The sequence below is a fragment of the Mixophyes fleayi genome, chromosome 11 (genome assembly GCF_038048845.1).
Source record: "Mixophyes fleayi isolate aMixFle1 chromosome 11, aMixFle1.hap1, whole genome shotgun sequence".
In the NCBI taxonomy this organism is placed as follows: domain Eukaryota; kingdom Metazoa; phylum Chordata; class Amphibia; order Anura; family Limnodynastidae; genus Mixophyes; species Mixophyes fleayi.
In genome coordinates, this window is record NC_134412.1 from 71,165,866 (window position 1) to 71,184,118 (window position 18,253).

Below are 18,253 nucleotides of genomic sequence, written 5' to 3' on the forward strand. Positions count from 1 at the left end.
CTCCCTTACCAAACACCATTTACCATCCTATAACCCTGTTTATTTCCTGTGTTTAACTGAGTCTCCACTCGATTACTAAAGCTTCTGGGTCAGTGGGCAGGAGCGCAGCTACCTCTGCTAAATAATCCATTTTCAAATTCAAAATCACAAGAGCTACTGGCAGTTACATCATTGTGCAGTCATAAGATATGTGATTAGAAAGTCACCTATCTAGAACTGTTGCTGTGTCCTGTACACTCCCAAGCTGTCGGTTAACTGCTTCTCTGAAAGACACAAGAGAAACACAGCAGGGGGAGTGGACAGAGTGTGGGAGGAACACTACACTAAAATCTACAGTCAAAGACCCTCATCCATCGGGCGCTACATGCGACTATATCCCGGGTCACCCACGCTAAATAATTGTCCCAGTTATTGATCTATTATTGGACATTAGGGCTGCATGGTGGCTCAGTGGTTAGTACTTCTGCCTCACAGCACTGGGGTCATGAGTTCAATTCCTGACCATGGCTTTATCTGTGTGGAGTTTGTATGTTCTCCCTGTGTTTGCGTGGGTTTCCTCCCACACTCCAAAAACATTCTAGTAGGTGAATTGGCTGCTATTAAATTGACTCTAGTCTGTGTATGTTAGGGGATTTAGACTGTAAGCTTCAATGGGGCAGGGACTGATGTGAGTGAGTTCTCTGTACAGCGCTGCAAAATCAGTGGCGCTATATAAATTGATGATGATGATGACGTTGCTACTAGTGCTGTGCATATTACTGCCTGCTGTAATAGGCATATTTCTTTACATTGCTAATGATGGGCATTTTAATAGCATACCTGTTCAATGTACAGTCTTATTGTAACCTTCGCATCCCTGATTTAGGAAGAAATTTCAATTTAATGTGAAATTGTGTAAATGTGTCAGATGTGAGCTAGACGTTGAGGGGCTCATCTAAAGGTTGATGCATGTAGAATATACTTTGGCGATAAGAGACATATTAAAATAAAAATGTGTATTTACGTGATTTCGTTCGGTTAGACTAATCTTAAGATGCGTCTAGCTCAAATATAGTAGTATTTGCGCCAGGTGTTAATCACATGGTACACGTGTGTATAGTTATGTCCCATGATGACTTAGAAGTGGGGTTTGACAGTGTTAGTAGCAAATGCTTAAAAGTCTCATCAGGTTATTTGTACACAATTTAATAATGCAAAGAAGTTTAATATACACGAGAGCATAGTGTCTGGACAGTTATTTATAAATGTTAGTCACATGTTCAGTATAAAATGACAAACACAAATTAAATATAACCATCTGTTCTTTTCCCTTATAAAAATCAAATAGGATTCTTGTTGTAGTCCAAATGGAAATGTCAATTAAGTAATCCAAATAAATGACAGCTGATTGATATAGATTAGCTGCTAAGGATTTAAGTACTATCAGATGGACGGTCAATGTAGGGATCAATCAGAAGCAGCTAGATAGTGCTGTGATAGTCGTCATCATCACATAGTCGTTGCTCCAGCCATGATACACCTCCGAAATGGTGTATCTGCAGACCTGTTCATGGCTAATTGTGTTGCACCTTTACTATACTCCGACTACATTTGCTTGTCCCTGCTCCACTTTTTTCAGGTATAAGGAGAAGCAAGTCGACTATATGCAAAAATGTATATACAGACGTATGCATATGTATTTTTTGTGCACACGTGAGTCACTTAGACAAAACCAACTCTAGATTTGCCCCTTAGAGGCATATTTACTAAACTGCGGGTTTGAAAAACTGGAGATGTTGCTTATAGCAACCAATCAGATTCTGGCTGTCATTTTGTAGAATGTACTAAATAAATGATAACTAGAATCTGATTGGCTGCTATAGGCAACATCTCCACTTTTTCAAACCGCAGTTTAGTATATATACCCCAAAGACTACGATAGCTGAAATTCAATTTGATATGAAGACTCAAGTTTCATTAACATATGTGTTAAACGTTTCAGAAATGCATTAGGACTAAAGAGATACAAGATAGATTTATTTCCTAAGAACGTTACACTTCCTGTCCGTCACCATATTTAAACAGAAACTACAGGAAGCTTTGCGACACCTAAAATAGTCGCACAACCGAGTTCAGTGAATCACTAGACTAGATTACATACTGCATCAAACTGTCAAGGTATGGGAACATTGCATGCACATTTGTGGAGGGTTCAGTATAAACTTCATGTTGGAGAAAGTAAAATCCCATCAGCAAACAGAGTAATATTACTCAAGGTACACCCGTAAATCGCTTAGTCAAAACCAACTCTAGATTTGTCCCTTATTGGTATTTTTACTAAACTGTGGGTTTGAAAAAGTATAGCAACCAATCAGATTCTAGCTGTTATTTTGTAGAATGTACTAAATAAATGATAACTAGAATCTGGTTGCTATAGGCAACATCTCCACTTTTTCAAATCCGCAGTTTAGTAAATCTAGCCCTTTGTGTCTTACCAGTTGCTCTGTTTACTATACATTTTAGCCATGAGCTAACATTAAATATTTTGTGCTTGTATATAGATTGGGGAGTCTACCCATGTAGGAAATATATGCATTTTGTCATGTATTTGCAGAGTATATCAACCAGTGATGATCATAATGTTTTGTCCAGTACTGGTGACATAATACAACCTGTGTGGGGAAAACATTACTGCTTGAAAGAGAAGTGACACTTGTAAGAAATCTTTGTTTCCAAACTCTTTCCTGTCTCTTTGTTTCCTAACTGTTGATATTGTTGGTACAGACTTTATTATTACACAGGATTTACCATTTTCTTTTGCACGGTTCTCTGATTCCTTATTGTGTTTGAATGGGTCAATTTTCTTGATTTTACACTAGTTTTTCTAAACAACATTTACACCCAAAAAAATGTACTAACTAAAAAGGGTAACTTATGAACTGCAAAAAGTACGGAACCTCAGTACTTCATTATGGGCTTTTAGGATCAAAGATAAAGAATAACAAATTTTCACCATGGCAAAGCAATGTTGCACTGCAGAGAGGGGCAAATTTAAAATGTGTGAACGGATTTAGAGTTATTTTGGGGGCGTGTCCTAGCTCAACTCTAAATGAAGTGTAAAAATAAAGCTGTGCAGTATTTTTGCACAATATGCAAAATCAGCCAGTGTTTCCCAGCATGCAATAAAAATGTAAATCATGGCATTTGCACCCCTTGCGTTGTAACGTGGTTTGTCCAGGAGCAAATTTGTCTACTCAGCCCCAATCCCTTCACAGCATCATACAGCTAGGACTGAGAGACAAATTACAGGGCTATGCAAAAATGGCTGCATGGAGCAACACCTGGGCCTCTAGTGCATGGTTGTAGTACCAGCAGGTGGAGTCATATGAACTATTGCCTGTTATTTATCAACTGCAGCTCAAAGTTCATGAGATTCGAACCACCAACTACATAGGTTGAGTATGAGATACTTTTAACTTTATTTATTTTGAAAGGTGTTCGGTCTGAAATATTTTTTTCCAGGGTATGTCCTCATTTTGGTTTGTTAGCATTGTGTCTATGGGGATTTTACATTTGGCCTTGTTTCGCTACTTTTTACATAAATGGTTGTTGGCTGTTTTGAACAGGACTCTGAATAACATTTAAGAAAGAGAGTGTGGTATATTTGGCACTGTTGAAGATACTTTTCTGGGCACTGGTGAAGTTAATATAAGAACAGGGCTGGATATAATGGGGGGAATTCAATTGACACACTGTTATCGTTAGCACGGTAACTTTAACACAGATTACTGCTCGTGACTCTGAGCTGTGAGCAAATATCAGCATTGAAATTACTGAATTAACGGTAATAATGTGCACTATTATTGTAGTAACGGCAATAGTGCGTGGCCCACGTTACTCTCACGAGTAACACGGTCAATTGAATCCCCCCCAATGTGTTGGCACAGCTCATTATAATATTTTTAACATAATTTAATTGTAACGAATCAAATATTACACTACTTTATAATTGCTGTATGGCTCTACACAGTTTCTACAAAGTCTTAAAGGTCTTGTCTAGAGCAGGGAAACAATCAAATATTTGCTGCGTGACATGTCCTTTTATTTTATAGTAAAATAAGGCAGGACAGTAGGACATTGTGAGCTTCCTCTCAGTACAGGATCCAGCACAATGCACAAGATAGCCCCCTATATATTACTCTGATGTATGTCCGTAACAGCGGATGCAAAGAGTTAATGAATTTACTTATTATAATAACTAGAACAAAGCATAATGGCATAAATAACCAAATCTTCATAACATTCAACCTCCAAGTCCTGTACCTTTATGCTGGCCACACCGTTGCAGATGTAGACAGCTAATTTGTTCATTTTGGCAGTCATGGGCCACAGTCTGCGCATTAGTTGTCTAAATTGGTAAATATTATTTTACCAAGGGTGCCTACGTATTTTACCACCATGTGAAGCCTAACCCGGACAAATCAAAGGCTGATCCAGTCTGAATTAATCTGTTTTCAAAGTGGTTGGTATGTCTGACCTCTGACCTTCATCATGTGTGAAATCATTGGTTGACCAAGAAGTGGAAGTTAGGACAGAGTGTGGATGTGCTGTGATTCGGTCACTAGGCCCAGTGACTGATTGGCCATAATTGTGCGATTTAGCCACTAAATGTGTGGCCAAGTTACTTACATGTGTTATCGTCAGTCCGGCCAAATAACCAGATTGTAGATATGGGGCTGGCCATCGCCATTCATCAGTGTTAGTGTGAGAACCATTAGGGATGTATATAAAGAAGGGTTTTGCAGATGTTGCTGTGTCTACGCTCATTTTACAGTGTAGCTAAGTTGTTTCCTGTCTAGGTATCCTCAACTTTGTGGATGGATTTTCTTGAATTTCATCCCTGGCTTTGTACCTTGACTATGAACCATTAACGTTGATTGCTGATCCTGGTTTTAAATGCTAATCCTTCCTGAAGAGAATTATCCTGCCAAGCTGTCTGTACTTGTCCGTACAAAAGCCATGGCCTGGCCTAGTCTAACATTCAACCCTAGCTCAGTGCGTTTTTTATTGTTGTGTTAGTAGGAATCAGCGGTTAGAATGACAGAAGACAATTTACTATAAAACTAGTATTTTAATAAGTTTTAATAGAAATTGTTGCAGATATTCATATACAGGCCGTAGACACCAACTTTCATATCACAGATACGACTACATTTACAGTTGAGAAAACATTTACACTCAACGTTTGGACGTTCATTGTGTTTAAATGAAAGGATAATAGACTGGAATTACAACTTTCATCATCATCCCCCTTCTTGTAACATTAAATTAACCAAGTATTTGTAGACTTCATGTTTTGATCTAAGTTAACCGACCAATCATGTACACAGCATCTTCCATATGACAGATGTACTAATTTATGCATTTGTTGACTAACAATATCTCCCATTAGGGTTTTGCATGTCTCCCTTTCCTGAGAAACTTGTGGTTTCGTTCTGCCATGTTCCATAACTACTGTGGCCCCTTTTTTCAAACCATTTTACTGCTCCATTCTGACATGATGAAACTTTTTTCTTTCTGTGATACTTAGAGCAATTTCAGAAAACACTTGCATCTGATTGTCTATTATTTTTCTACAGTTAGATATCAAGTAACTGATGTTTGTTAGGACTAGTACCAGCATATGTTACATTCACATCTATTGCTTGAGAGAGGCAGAGCCTGATTAAGGGTTCAGGCCGCCCTAGGCTAATACGCTTGTAGCACCCCCTTGCCTTCCACGCCAGGCTAAAGGTAAAACAAAAATGTCTGAAATATAAAATCTGTCTTCCTTCACAAAACAATCCCCATATCCCTTACCCATGATGTATTTAAGGAGTGCATGTGGTGCACATGAGTAGGGCTTTAGGAGAAAAATATTTTGAATGAAGGTGGTAGTCCTACATGGCTAGTAGGTAGGTAGGACATCTGTAGACCTGCAATCTCACAAATGGTTATGTGAAGCATTTTATACAGGGGCAGTTCCCAAAAGCAGAATGTGGATGCTCATATATGTGCAAAGTACATCTATGCATAATGGGATGCTCTGTGCGTACAAACATTCTGCGGTTAGTAAAGGACATTTATAGGCCGTGATAACACAATCTGCTTTTGTGACATGAACAGTCTGGCTTAGGATAAAGTAGAATAAAATGTTGTGAATGTTGGGATATGTCTGCTCTGGGTTAATGTACATACCACTTAATATAAGTGGTATTATGGTATGTCGTAATGGATGAACAGTCAAGTCTGTGCTGTTGAGTTGAGCACTACCATTAAATGTCACTTGCAAAGAATGGCTGGATGGGCGCAGAGGTTGGCATTGTGCCCCATGGGTTCTATTCTGACTGGGCGCTGTGTGTGTTGTATGTTCTGCCCATGTTTGCGCAGGCTTTCTCCCGGTGCCCACTGTCCATTCTCTGCATCTCAAGTCCATTTTCTGTGCTCCCTCTCGCTCCTCAAAACATATTTACATTCATCACTATTGCACCTTGCCCTCCCATAATTATCATTATGCCCCAACATCTCCCCATCATTATTATACTCATTGATTAACTCCACCCCATCCTCAGGCATCACTAACCCCTGATTAACCCTTACATTCTGCATTATTGACCCTCCCTCAGTAACCTGCCAACCTATCACTTACTGCCTCCATCATTGACAACCTTATTAATATCCGCCATCAGATTGTTGTTGCAACCAGTCTAATATAGTGACTGGTGACTTGTACCCTGATCCTCCTCCTGTTTAGCTACTGTGTCACAAATATCAGTTATTTATATAGCGCCACTAATTCCGCAGCGCTGTACAGAGAACTCGCATCAGTCCCTGCCCCATTGGAGCCTACAGTTGAAATTCCCTAACATTTACACACACTGATAGAGAGTAAGGTCAATTTAATAGCAGACAATTAACCTAGTATGTTTTTGACATATGGGAGGAAACGGAGCACCCAGAGGAAACCCATGGAAGCACAGAGAGAACATAGAAATTCCACACAGATAAAGCCATGGTCGGGAATTGAACTCATGATCCCAGAGCTGTGAGGCAGAAGTGCTAACCACTAAGCCATCATGCTGCAGAAATGGAAGGATGTCTGTCTCAGAGCAGGTGCTCTTGTCCTTGGGAACAAGCTTGAGTGCTGAAACGCAAATGGGTTCCAGCTAAGAGACTCTGTAGTGAGTTACAGGAGAACATCCTAGTACAATAACTAAAATGAATATAAAAAGGTAGAGAACTTAGATTAGGCCATGGTCTGGAATTGAACTCATGACCTCAGTGTTGTGAGGCAGAAGTACTAACCACTAAGATACCAGCTCATCATGCCTGGAGGCAGCGTAGAGGGCTGTGACCTGAGAACCTAAGACCAAACCTCTTAGCTGGGGTCCCTGATGAAAAACAGGGATTTGTTAGACTCAACGTTTCTGTTACTGTCAGCGCAAATCCAGGTTGGCGAAACTGAATCCACGTTTTCCGCGTGATTTGTGACTCTGCCCATGAACTCCACTGGTAATTCTTCCCCTCTGTTGCAAGACCTTGTCAGCAGATTGGATTCTTCTTCACCTGTTGCAAGACCTTGTCAGCAGATTGGAAAAGCAAGAAGCTGGCCCCGGCACAGGCACCTACTGTTATGGTGCCACCATCCCAACTTCGTATTCCTGCATCGCCTATATACGCTGGGGATCCCAAGGTCTGCAGAGGCTTTCTGAACCAGCGTCCTATACTATTTGAACTCCTTCCGGGGAACTTCCCTTCTTAAAAAGCGAAAGTAGCCTACTTTCCCTACTTTCTGGTCAAGCACTTGCCAGGGCCTCCCTGCTCTGGGAGCGCACTGATCTCCTTCTGCACAATTACACCTCTATTCTGGAATCTTTTAGAAGAATCTTTGATGAACCTGTTCATGTCTCTTCAGCTGCCTCAGGAATTCTTTGCGTGTGTCAAGGTTCTGACACAGTGGGCCAGTATGCAGTTTTGCTCTGGACTTTAGCGTCTGAACTGCAGAGGAATAATGTAGCCCTAGTGAAAAGAATCTGGCAAGGACTATCAGACCGTGTTAAAGACAAAATGGTTTCTCAAGAGCTCTCGTCTTCCCTGGATGACCTCATTACAGTCCGCAACAGAGTGGACATCTGCTTAGGGAGCGCAGGAAGAGAAGGAATCTTCTCGTCATTCTGTAGTCAAGTTGCTATCCCTCTTTCAGAATCCAGTTTCATCCACTAAAGAATTAATGCAATTGGGGCGATCTCACCTTACCCGAGAAAAACGACAGAGGGTTCACAAATAACCTTTGTCTATATTGTGCAGAGCCTGGACACCCATTTGGATCCTTTCCCAAGCGTTCAGGACTCCAGAGCCTAGCCAGTACCGGAGAGGCCATGTTAGGGCACATCTGTAAGATCTCCCTATCCTGATCCCAGCGCCAGTTTTTCCACTCCAGGGACCTTGTATTATTTCTTGGGGTTACTCACCTTGTCTGCCTGTCTGGACTCTGGCTCATTTGGCAATTTTATCTCCGCTTCCCCAGTCACTAAGCTGGTTCTTCCCACTCTCTGCATGCTCCACTCTCCTTGACGGCTATTGATTGCAGTAAGATTGCACAAGGCACAATTCATTAGTACACTGCCCCACTAACCCTACAAGTGGGAGCTCTGCTTAAAGAAAGTATCTCTTTCTACATCATTCCTGTGGCCATCGATCCCATAGACCTGGGATTTCCCTGGCTGCAATTGAATTCTCCCATTCTAGATCTGGCATCCTGTGCAAGTATACGCCTGGGGAACTAGCTGTCATTCACAGTGATTACAGAGGGTTCAACTTCCATCTTGTGTGCCAATGTCTTCTACATCCATGGATCCTTGTATACCTCCTCAGTACACATCTTTTTATGACTTTTCTGCAAACACAAAGCAGAGGAATTACCTCTCCATCAGGAGTCAGACTGTGCAATTGATCTCTTAGCTGGGCAGACTCCTCTTCGGGGCCCTATGTACCCTCTGTCCTTACCAGAGACTAAAGCCATGGCTGAGAACATCCAAGAAAATCTGGAGAGAGGTTTCATTCGCAAATGAAATGGTGGGTTTTCGTCCCTGCATCGGTTACAGAGGCATTATTACACAATGCCATCATGGTTAAGTATAGATACCCACTACCCCTTATTTCAGAGTCAATTTGTTATTCCTAGACATTGTCCTAGTCTGTTACAGTGGGCTCATGCCTCTCGGTTCGCAGGTCATGCAGGAAGTAAGACACAGGGTCTAATTCCCAGGGATTATTGGTGGCCTAATCTTCCTTGAGATGTTGAGGAGTTTGTTGCAGCCTGTTCTATTTGCGCTCAACATTAAACTCCATATAAAAAAAACTGTCAGTATTTTACATCACCTACCAGTTCTAGACAGGACTTGGACACACATTTCGATGGATTTTGTCACCAATCTACCCCACAACAAAGGCTACAATACCATCTGTGTGGTAGTTGATAGTTTTCGAAGGTGGCTCACTTTGTGCCCTTGAAGGGGCTACCCGCTGCTCCTGCTCTAGCTGATCTTTGTCAGTGAAATATTCAGACTACATGGTTGCCCACAAGAGATTGTATTTGATTGAGGGATGCAATTTGTGTCCAAATTTTGGCGATCATTCTTCAAAAACATCAAATTTTTCCAATGCATATCACACGTACTCAAATAAGCAGTTAACCAAGACATAGAGACATTCATTAGGCCATATATTTAAGCAAGTCAAGACAACTGGGTTGAATTGCTACCTTGGTCCGAGTTTGCTCATAATAACCACACTTATGAAGAGGTGTTCATGTCCCTGTTTTTCATTCTTTATAGTTGTCATCCTCTTCTTCTGGGACTCTCTTCTGTCCCCAGTTCAGAAATTCCTGCCATTGTTTACCAATTTGTGTACACAGGTACATTACATCCACATGGTGTTGAACTAATATATACCTTTGTTCCTGGGACTTCTGATGTTAAATGTGCAGCACATTTTTGGTGTTGCACTAAATGCATTAGACAAAAAAAAGTTTCCAAAATGTATGAAATGGTCAAGTCATGTGGGGGCAGAAAACCTCCTGTCATTAGGAAGATACAATGCCTTTTAGATATCTTTTTGATCTTTCAGTTACATAGATTTGCTTCTCATTCTTTTGGCTGTAGCATCGGTTCTGAAAGGGGGGGTTGTTGTCTACCTTCAGGTGGGCTGGATTACCCTTGTACACTGGAAGTAATGGATCCCTAACATATATGTAACACTGGAAAATTGACCTGAATGTCACTGAGGTTTGGGGACCCCTTTGTGTTTTAGTGGGGTACATTATTTTGTCATACGATGAAGGTGGGGATCTGAGGAACTTTTTCTCCTAAGGAGCCTTCTGGGGTTCAGCCCCTCATCTTTTGAGCAGAGCCTGATCCAACCACACACCATAGTACCTTTCTGCATCAATCACTAGGCTGATTACTAGATAACGGAGAACATCTATTTCTGTCTATAGGTAGTTTTTCTGTAGGATAAGTATGTTAATTAATGATGGCAGATCCGTTTTAAATAAGGGATGCCACATTATGTTTGTGTTCGTAATATATTTTACCTATTTGGTGTAAAGTCTGGCAATTTCCTGCAGAACAGCAATTTATGTCAGAAAATCGTTGGGCTTGCAAACAGGCGTTGTGTCTTTATGGTTTTCTGACAGACACAAATCTGCTTGCACACACTGTTTAAAGACAGAGTAACATCTTGGTGCTTTTAGCAATTTCTGAATGTGTTACTGGGGAGTTCATTAGGATACAGGAAAATGCTTTGCAAGCAGAATGGTTTAAAGATTGGATCCTGAGGTCAGGATGTGTGGTATGGGGAGATGTAACGTGTGCAGCAATGTACTCTGGCAGGAGATGAGTAAGGTTATGTTGTATCCATACCTCGGTATATAGGCCTTTTTTATTTTATTTTTGCAGAACATTGAGCATTCATTAAGCACATTATTATAGTTGACAACTGTCCCTAATTTCCAGAGAGAACACTGGGTTTTAAACAAATACCTGTCCCTGAAGTCAGCTGAGGAATATATTTACCCTCTGATTATTTCCCACGCCACAACCTGTTCAGTATGAAGTTTGGATGTTCCTCTCCCTGTACCCTCCTTTATTACTTCAATTTCACTGTCACTCATTCCAACGTCTCCAGATTTGGAGAGTACATGGGATTGTCTGAAGAGAAGTAACCCTGGTTGGATGAAAACTGATACCTGGGAGCAGCCTCTGTACAATATTTGCATTCATACCTGATTGGACAGATGACCTAACCAATCAGGCACCATCAATCTTTCAATACTAGGTCTCAATGTTTTGCATGGTCTCCAGGAACAGGTGCCAGGAGATAGAAGGTTTCTACCTGTGACCCCACTATAATACAGATAGGGTGATGGTAAATAAAAATGTCGACAAGTAGACCTCCATTTAACTTGAAACTTACAGAAGGTAAGGATTGTATTCTCATGACCAATAGTCATGTCATGTTGGTGTCCTGTACTATATCTGTGTAGAGTTTAATAGAATTGTACTGTGCTAATGTCTAGTGTATAGGTTCTACTGAGTAAGCTTATTGTCTTAGCTGTGTCTAAATAGAGGATAATGGTGGTAAAGTGTAGTGGAAAATTTGTGTTTGGCTTGTGATGTAACAGCAGCTTAAGTGACTGAGATTTCAGATTTTTCTCCTGTATGTGAGTGAGATGTGACATGGACAGCACAGTGGTTAGCATCGCTGTCTCTCTCAGCTTTGTAGTACCCAACCAGGCTCCGATATGTGTGGACTTTGCATGTTCCACCTGAGTTTCCTGCCACAGTCTTAGAAAAAAAAATAAAAATGCTGGTAGGTTAATGGGCTTCTGACAAAAATGGACCTGGGTGTGTGTTAGGGAATTTAGTATGTTGGCTCCAATGAGACATGGACTGATGTAAAGGATTACATATCCTCTGTACAGCGCTGCATACTATGATTAGCGCTATATAAATAAATGGTGACAAAAATAAGCGCTCTGTGAAGGAATGGTAAAAACATTTTTTTTTTTTTAACCTTTTAACAAATTTGAGGTAGAATATCAGGGTAACAAGGGGGAGTTAGAACAGTGCAATATTTGCAGCTCTATCATTCGGTGAGTAAAGTAATCTACAAAGTATGAATTCAAAAAATAAAAATGCTCTGATTGTAGATGTGCTCAGTTCCTGTAAGAAAATAAAAGTCCACCCTTGGAATTCTTTGCCTAGTTTTTAAAGGTCCAATGAACTAATGTGTCGCGCTTCATACACATTCCCTACGTGGCGTGCCTGTAAACGAAGAGAAGCAGTGTTTACTATATTAGACTGAAGCGTAAGATCAAGTCGCCGCCTTAACGGTGAGATTTTAAAGGCCGTAATGATTTATTTTATTCAAGACCGTTTTGCTGGTAATAAGCTTTTCTACATAAATAGTTGTCATTGTTTTTAGGCCCAGATGCTTATTAACTAACCATATTAACTTGCAGGCTAACTGCTAACTTTATCAATGATTAATTTAAATTGACTGCATGTTTCCACCTGTCCAGTAACACCATTATTAAAGATAAATTGCATTGCCCTGCTTGTAAAGGGCTGGATTTGGATGTAAGCCCTACTCTTGGGGGCATAATTCTGCTTTGTTTTATTGTGAGTGGGCAGTAAGACAATGTGGAATTTAGAGTTTCATGTAACTAGCACTGGTGGCCCCTACGCCTGGAACGGTGGATCCGGTGCGTGCAAGTGTTAGAGATACAGTAAGAGCGTGCATATAGAGTTCTTCAATAGGCTGCATCTCCTGTTAGCTGCAGTATCTTTGTGACTATTCATAGTGCCAATATCCATGCTGCCGCTGGTCATCATCATCCACTTAGATCTTTGGAAGTGTTTAAGGAATGTAAATAAACATAAGAAATTTTAAGAATCACCATAACGCCCCTCGAAGATATACACCAAAGCCTGCTCAAAGCCTGGTCTGTTTACAGGTAATGAGGGGGACGAACTGCATGGGGTCAACTCCCAAAAACCACAAGCAGCACCAGAGTATGATGGGCTGGACTGGTGACGTTGAACAGAAAAGCCCATAGCGTTCGGACCCTAAGTTATAGTAGGACACCGCCCCTACCTGTTCAGCGAGGGGCTGAATCCCCTAGGGAAAATAAAAAAAAGTGCTTCCCTTAGAGAGAGCCAATCCCATGCTGATAACATTGGAGCTTCTCCCAACCCCCTAGCTGGTGTGCCCCTGGTACACACATTCGCACCCCCATGCCTAGCTGGTGTGCCCCTGGTACACACACTCACCCCCAAACACACTCATTTTTTACTAACATTCTAAGGGGTAAATGTATCTGCGATTGTAGCAAATCGACGATATTCTGCGACTTTGCCAGACAAATATAAAATGAAAAACTTGCCTTTAAAAACATTGTCATTTTAAATTTGCCCAGCAAAGATATTGGATATTGACTATTTGCTAGAATTTCAGTTTAATACATTTACCCTCAAATAAAACGGTTCTATAACTGGACAATTTGTAGGTCCATTTGGTAAGGCTTATGACCCTCTGGGTCACCCTTTCCCTTTGCTAAGCCATTTTTCCCCTGACACACAGACTATTAACACCAATCAGAACTAATAGATATTAATGGCTTAATTAGGTGGTAAGAATCTATCCTATATCCCTTTCATCGATCACAAATAGTATTTCCACCAACATGTGTAGCCTCACAAAAGGTCAGTGATGTATCAAGCGGATATAAATCTGTGTGCAGTACAGATATTACCTTCCTCTGTGCACTTTCATTACAGCACTGAAAAGCGTCAAGGAAGTTAATATTGAGACTTTTTGTGTTCACTTTTGATATCTACAAAGGTTCACAAACGTACAGCGTAGGAAATTTCCATGCTTGAATCACGTCTGGGGTTTTTTAACAGCCTTGCATAAGTCAGCACCGTTGTCTGATCTCCTTACTCAGATTGAGGCTGTTAAATATCAACTGAATGTTCTGCTATCTAACCGAGCAGCCATGACCTTGAAAAAGCTGCAGTAGCACTTTTACGACAAGACTGAAAAAGCGGTCACCATGTTTGCCAATAAGCTTAGGCAAAAAAGAGCACATGGACTGATTAAAATCAGGGACCGCAATGGAAACTTGCCCACCAGTGATCCCTTGGCGACCGTAAAGGGGTTTCAGGACTACTGAGTCTTTGTATAATCTCACTGGGCTGCTCACACAGACTGACAACTTCTTTGAAAATATTGAAAGTCGCCTCAGCACTAGCGCGCTACCCAAAGTCTCTCAGGAACGCCTGGCATTTTTTAAACAAGGAAATCGCCTTGGAGGAAACCCAGCAGGTGATTAAATCTTTTTTTAAATTGTCCTCCTCCTCGGTCCAGAATTTTTAACTCCTCAATATTCTAAAAAATGATCTAATATATTTGGCACCAAAACTAAAGCTGATTACACATCATTACAAATATCGTGCAGATCAAACAATTCACAGCCATTCGTTCACATATTACAAGAGTGTGTACACTTCCATGATCATGTTTCATCACACCAAAACACTGCATCTGTTAATTTGGTTTACTAAACGTCCTAAAAATCACGATCAGCGATGGGACGATGACGGTGTGTGTATGCACTGACGACCAGCAGTGTAGGCAGATATCTAGAGTGTGTACAGAGTCAGCAGATGCTTTTGAGAGATGAAGATCACAGATCTGAAGGTAAATTGTGTAGGTGAGTATGCATGAATCAGCATGGCTAATTGGTTAGCACTTCTGCCTTACAGCACTGGGGTCATGAGTTCAATTCCCGACCGTGGCCTTATCTGTGAGGAGTTTGTATGTTCTCCCCGTGTTTGCGTGGGTTTCCTCTGGGTGCTCCGGTTTCCTCCCACACTCCAAAAACATACTGGTAGGTTAATATGGCTGCCTACAAAATTGGCACTAGTCCATTTGTCTCTGTCCGTCTGTCTGTATGTATGTTAGGGAATTTAGACTGTATGCTCCAATGGGACAGGGACTGATGTGAGTTCTCTGTACAGCGCTGCGGAATTAGTGGCGCTATATAAATAAATGATGATGATAATAATAATAATAATAATGTTCATCAGGACTTTCAATCCTTACAGAAATTGCATCTGCAGTAAGATTGCTTAGGTCGGTCCCGAGCTTTACAGATTTGTTCAATGAGTTCCTAGAGGGGGTAGATGATATGTTAGTGATTTCAAAACTGGGAAGAGACCCCACTCTCTGTTCTAACTATAGGTTCTTTCAAATTTATGCCAAAATTTTAGCAAATTGATTGAAGGTATTGTGTTTGGTCTAATATTAATCTACATTTCACCAGCAGGAATCTGGTATCATTGGATAAGTGATCGCACATTGCAAGCGCTAGTTATGATTAGTATAAATTAATACTCTGTTAATGGGTTCGTTTACACCAGATTTTTGAGGGTTCCCTGAGGCAAAACACTAACACAGCAGTTGGAGTGAGTTGCCCCCACCTTTTGGAGATGCATCGTTTGAACTGACCTATGAGCTGCATTGTACTGTACTATCTTAAACCCTGAGCCAATCAAGAACTATCTTAGTAATATCTCTGTGTACATTGTGACATCATCACTGTTTTTTTTCAAACCAAATGTTTATAAACAGACCACTGGTACAGACAACACAGACTTCAGGATTGATGAGCTGTTACTGGTTCCAGTGCACAAGTGTATGTATCGGTTATACTTTGTTATATTTTGCTATTAAAATCTCTGTGGTTTGGAACCACGATGATCGCATCGGACAATCTTTATTGGTGACTATAGTTACGGACATTACATCTGGTTACAATGGCACCTGTCAAGGGATGGGATATATTAGGCAGCTAGTGAACAGTCGAGTCTAGCAGTTCGTGTTGGAAGCAGGAAAAATGGGCAAGCATAAGGATCTGAGTGACTTTGCCAAAGTCCAAATTGTAATGGCTAGAGGACTGGATCAGACCATTTCCAAAACGGCAGGTCTTGTGAGGTGTTCCCGGTATGCAGGGGTTAGTACCTACCAAAAGTGGACCTACATTGGACACATGAGTGCCAGAACTCGACTATGGAGCAATTATAATCATTTATATAGCGCCAGCAAATTCCGTAGCGCTTTACAATTGGGAACAAACATTAATAAGACAATACTGGGTAATACATACAGACAGAGAGGTAAGAAAACCCTGCTCGCAAGCTTACAATCTATAGGACAATGGGAGTTAGAAACACAAGGGCACGTGCTACATCATATTGCACATTGGACCAGCTTGAATGCAAAGGTAAAAAGTATCCAGTAGACTGTGTGATCAGTCACACAGCAATGTTGGTCAGAGGGTTGTTGTCTTGTGTTAGCTGTGTAGAGGGTGGTAATAGGGTGATCTAGGGAGATTAAGATGCTGGTTGAGGAATATCATAAGCTTGTCTGAAGAGGTGGGTTTTCAGAGAATGTTTGAAGACTAGAGGAAAGACTTGCTGTGCGAGGGAGGGAATTCCACAAAGTGGGTGCAGCCTGAAAAAAGTCCTGTAACCGGGAATGGGAGGATGTGATGAGTGGAAGAGAGATGCAGTTCTTGTGCAGAGCAGAGGTGTCGAGTTGGGAGATATTTTGAGAAAAGTGAGGAGATGTATGTCGGTGCAATTTTGTTGACGGCTTTGTATGTTAGAAGAATTTTATATTGAATTCGTTGAAATACAGACAACCAATGTAGAGACTGACAGAGTGACTCAGCAGCTGGAGAACGGTTTGCAAGAAAATCAATCTAGCCTCTGCGTTCAAAATTGATTGTAGGGGTTCGTCTGATTTTGGGAAGACCAGTAAGGAGGGAATTGCAATAGTTGATGCGGGAGATGATGAGTGCATGAATTCATGTTTTTGCGGTGTCTTGTGTGAGATATGTGCATATTCTGGAAAGGTTCTTTAGATGTATGTAACATGATTTAGATATAGAGTTGATGTGGGGAATAAACGACAGTTGTGAGTCAAGGATTACACCTAGGCAACGAGCTTGCGGGGTGGGATCTATGGTCATGTTATCAACAGAAATAGAAATGTCAGGCAGGAAGCTTCTGTTCTTGGGTGGGAATATTATTCAGTTTTCTAAAGATTGAGTTTGAGTTGGCGAGAAGACATCCAAGATGAAATGGCAGAAAGACAGTCAGTGACGTGAGACAACACAGGTGGTGAGAGATCAGGAGAAGATAGATACATTTGTGTATCATCCACATAGAGATGATACTGAAATCCAAAGGAGCTTATTAGTTTTCCAAGAGAAGTGGTGTAGATAGAGAATAGCAGAGGACCTAGGACTGAGTCTTGTAGTGGCCTGGTCTGATGAATCACATTTTCTTTTACATCATGTGGACAGCCGGGTGCGTGTGCAGTTTATCTGGAGAAGAAATGGCACCAGAATGACCTATGGGAAGATTGCAAGCCGGTGGAGGCAGTGTAATGCTCTGGCAATGTTCTGCTGGGAAACCTTGGGCTCTGACATTCATGTGGATGTTACTTTGACACGTACCACCTACCTAAACATTGATGCAGACCAAGTACACCCCTCCATGAATAACGGTATTTCCTGATGGCAGTGGCCTCTATCAGCAGGATAATGCGCCCTACCACACTGCAAAAATTGTTCAGGAATGGTTTGAAGAACATGACAAAGAGTTTGAGTTGTTGACTTGGACACCAAATTCCCCAAATCTCAATCCGATTGAGCATCTGTGAGATGTGCTGGAGAAATAAATGTGACTCGTGGAGGCCCCACCTTGCAGATTACAGAAATTAAAGGATCTGCTGCTAATGTCTTGGTGCCAGATACCACAGGACACCTTCAGAGGTTAGAGATGCTTTGGCAGCACAGGGGGGACCTACACAATATTAAGCATGTGATTTTAATGTTGTGGCTGATTGGTGTATGTAGATATGGTTATAAACCACAAAAGACAAAAGTGCCCAACATAGTGTAGTATGATGTACAACAGTGATTTATCTCAAGTTGCATACTAAAAGTAAATCAAAATATGGCTCATCTGAATTTCGGGGGTACGTTTATTATGTAGCTTGAGTTAAATCACTGTTTGAAATAACTTTGATTTGTATAGTTTGTTGGAATGTCTAAATAATTTTTTACACCCAAGAGTATTGTTTAGAACTCAGTATTTTCATT

The 18,253-nt window shown here is 41.0% G+C and overlaps 1 protein-coding gene and 1 long non-coding RNA gene across 3 annotated transcripts in view; one reads left to right on the top strand and one right to left on the bottom strand.

Annotated features, from left to right (window-relative positions):
- Positions 1-18,253, bottom strand: part of AGRN (agrin) — a 434,643-nt gene that overhangs the window by 77,318 nt on the left and 339,072 nt on the right. The window lies entirely within an intron of this gene.
- The window catches only part of LOC142107898 (uncharacterized), a 52,508-nt gene that overhangs the window by 2,297 nt on the left and 31,958 nt on the right, over positions 1-18,253 (top strand). The gene's annotated exons all lie outside the window — the stretch shown is intronic.